Here is a 3,961-nt window from a genome sequence, read left to right on the forward strand (position 1 = left end):
ATGGAGAGACAGCCAACGGGTACAGGTTTTTTGTTTTCTTGTTTCTGCCTTGTGGTGATGAAACTGTCCTAACATTAGATAGTAGTGATGTTTGCACAACTTTGTGGCTGTAGCAAAACCCACTGAGTTGCGCATTTATTTTTTATTTATTTATTTTTTAATAAATGTCTTTTTATTTATTTATTTATTTATTTTTTCAACGTTTATTTATTTTTGGGACAGAGAGAGACAGAGCATGAACGGGGGAGGGGCAGAGAGAGAGAGGGAGACACAGAATCGGAAACAGGCTCCAGGCTCTGAGCCATCAGCCCAGAGCCCGACGCGGGGCTCGAACTCACGGACCGCGAGATCGTGACCTGGCTGAAGTCGGACACTCAACCGACTGCGCACCCAGGCGCCCCGAGTTGCGCATTTAAAGGGGCTCGTTGTATGGTATGTAAATTATGACTTGTGAAATAATTTAAAAAATGGGTATGTATTGGTCTGTCCCCCAGGTCCTATCTAGAGCTCCTAAAACTCTTGCAATTTCCTGAGTGATAAGAGCACCAGAGAATGAAATCATGCCGTCTGCAGCAGCGTGGATAGAACTGGAAGGTATTATGCTGAGTGAAATAATTCAGAGAAAGATATATGTTTTCACTCATACGTGGATCTTGAGAAACTTAACAGAAGACCATGGGGGAAGGGAAGGGGAAAAAAATAGTGACAAACAGAAAGGGAGGGAGGGAGGCAAACCGTAAGAGACTTTTTTGTTAATGTTTATTTATTTTTGAGAGACAGAGAGAGAGACAGAGTGTGAGCGGTGGAGGGGCAGAGAGAGAGAGGGAGACACAGATCCAAAGCAGGCTCCGGGCTCTGAGCTGTCAGCACAGAGCCTGACGCAGGGCTTGAACACACAGTGAGATCATGACCTGAGCTAAAATCAAGAGCTGGGTGCTTAACCAACTGAGCCACGCGGGTGTGCCCCAGTTGGATTATTTATAAACTGTTGACTTGTAAGAGTTCTCTACACGTTCAAAATACAAGTCCCTTATCAGATACCTGATATACAGATATTTTCTCCCGTTCCGTGGGTTGTCTTTTCATTTTCTCAGTGGAGCTCTTTTTTTTTTTTTTTTTCAACGTTTATTTATTTTTGGGACAGAGAGAGACAGAGCATGAATGGGGGAGGGGCAGAGAGAGAGGGAGACACAGAATCGGAAACAGGCTCCAGGCTCTGAGCCATCAGCCCAGAGCCCGACGCGGGGCTCGAACCCACGGACCGCGAGATCGTGACCTGGCTGAAGTCGGACGCTTCATCGACTGCGCCACCCAGGCGCCCCACAGTGGAGCTCTTTTAAGCACAAAAGGTTTTCATTCTGATGATGTGTAATTTATCTAAATGATGTACATGCTTGTGCATACTTTTTGGTGGATAAGTGCTCTCGTTTCTCCTGGCTTCACATCCAGGGTCATGGGTAAGGGTATGTTCACGTCTAGCATATGATGTCAGTTTTCCAAAGTGTCGTACGAACTTTCCATCCCTGCAGCAGTGGCCGAGGTTCCAGAGCTATGATATTCGTGCCCACACTTGCCTGTCTCAAGTGTCCAACGAATACACCCACGTGGGCGATTGACACAGTGCCAGCTGGCAGGTGAGGAGACTGGATATTAGAGACAGAGGTGGTCTCTAATGAGTCTTCTGGTTCAGAGCGAGAAAACGCCTTTCATTTCTGCTTGTGAGGTGTGGAGTCCCTAGGGCTAGACCTGGTGTCGGCGTGAATGATTTGGCACTTCTAGCCCCCAGAGACCCCAGTTAGGCTGTTTCAGTCCCCTGGTAGCCGGAGAGGAGGTCCCAGCAACGAACCCGTCATCTTGCATCACCTGTGGCCCTGGTAACCACAGGGACCAGGATTGCTGGGAAGGTGCCGAGGTGAGGTGGCAACAGAGGTGCCAGCCAGGCTTCCAGGGAGGTGGCCCTTGGAGCCCGGAAGGGCCTGGTCCCAGCCATCGCTCCACCAGGAACTCAGCCAGACAGCGGATCCCTGTCCTTGGTTTCCTCAGCTGTAAAGTGGGGTAATGATATTTATTCCCTGCTGGCCTAATGTCATGGGGAGAAGGGAGAGCAAAAGTGTTTATTATATTGACATGGGTAGTTATGATAATATAATAATGGGCATAATTATGGAGCATTTTACTGTAAGCTTCATCTATAGGACCTCGCTTAATGCCCCTATGGGGTTCATATCAAAATCAGAGGCTGATGACTCTCCTCCAAAACAGACAACTGTGGGAGACAGGATTTGAACTCACATTCAACCTAGGACATCCACCTGCAACATTCTCACAGACCAAAGCTCCGATTGGGCCACTAAGTCACTGTCTAAACCTCTATTGGCTAGAACGCCTGGCCACCTGATAGGCTGCTTCCCCAGCCTATGGCTGGTTGCTTTGGCTAGGGAGCCAATCCCCATTAAGGAAGTGTGATCACATGACCTTGTCACGTGATAATAAATATGGCTACTCAGGAAGTGACTCGGGCCCTTTCCCCCCAACAGGCTGGTGTGTGTTTGGCAGGTGTTTGGATTTCTGGGTAGGAATGCCACCTAGGATACAGGACTGCCCATTAAATTTGAATTTCAGGTAAACAGTGAATTTTGTTTAGTGTAAGCGTGACCCATTAAATATTCGGGACGTATTTACATAACAAAAATTGTCCATTGTTTGTCTGAAATCAACTCTAACTTGGAATCCTGTATATTTAATTGCTGCATCTGGCAATCCTAATTCCAGGGACTCTCCACTGTGGACGGTTCATAGGGAGGAGAGGGGGAACCCAGAGAAGGGAGAAGAAGCTCGTGAGGACTTTTATCCTTGTATGATGGGGACTAAGTCTCTGGGTGGTCAATCCTGGCCCTGCCTGCTCCCACCCATGTTGCAACCCCACTCTTGCCCAGGACCCTTCCCTTCTTTCCTCCCATAAAGAGGATGTGGAAATATGTCTCATTTCTCTCTCCTTTTTTTGATTATCGCAACATCCACTGGACGTTTGAACAATGAACAAACTTACTGACCCCATTATGCTCAGGCTAGAGCTGTGGCCCAGAGCTATGGATGACTCATCCGACATTAGCAAAAGCTAATCCCAGCTTCTTTCTCTGTGTTTCAGAAATAGCCTTTTCCCCACCACCGTCCCCTTCACTTGTTAAAACCCATCTAAAGACCTCCAGGGACACAACTGTGGTCCCAGAAAGTTTGGTTTTTTTAACTTGCTACAGCATGAGACCACATAACAGGGGAGGAATGGAGTGTCTCACCAGAAAAGGAAAAAAAAGGAAACAGATGATAAGATTTACGGGAAAAGCAGAGTTTAGGTGATATTTACATGGAGTGGAGTCTGATGGGCTCAAAGCTCAGCAGACCTACGAGTGAAGAGGCTGGTGTTAAGCTTGGGCTAAGATACCGACGCAAGGTCCTGTTTCCTTGGAAACTGTTGTGTGAAATGTTGTGTCTAGACAGCCTAGATGCTCTGCACCTGGTTTGGAAATCCAGAGTACTTCTCTGGGTCGAAGTGACCTGGAGGGCTCAGGCCCTTCAGACAAGACGAAGAGGTTGTATTTCCACCAAGACTGAAAATAGCAAAAATTCTGACAGACTATAACTTTAGAGAACAACACTGCCCCACACTCTGATGTGCTTAACAGAAGCCACTTGTGCAGACTCACATCATATATCTCTGTCCCATCATGTGTAACACAAAAATCCACGACACCCAGCACCCAGACCTGGGTTTCTAACACCATTCTCCAACAAAAGGAACCAGGGCTCCGTGGAGAGATGGCTGGTTCTAGACTGAGGAAATACACAGTATGAGCCTGGAGCATCTTGTAATCACAGAAGGGTATGTCAACGGGACACGGGAACCCACTGAAAGAGTCCCTAAAGCTAAAACAATTTTTGCAATGAAGTAAAGCAATATTGG

Source organism: Leopardus geoffroyi, chromosome A2 (genome assembly GCF_018350155.1).
Source record: "Leopardus geoffroyi isolate Oge1 chromosome A2, O.geoffroyi_Oge1_pat1.0, whole genome shotgun sequence".
Lineage (NCBI taxonomy): Eukaryota > Metazoa > Chordata > Mammalia > Carnivora > Felidae > Leopardus > Leopardus geoffroyi.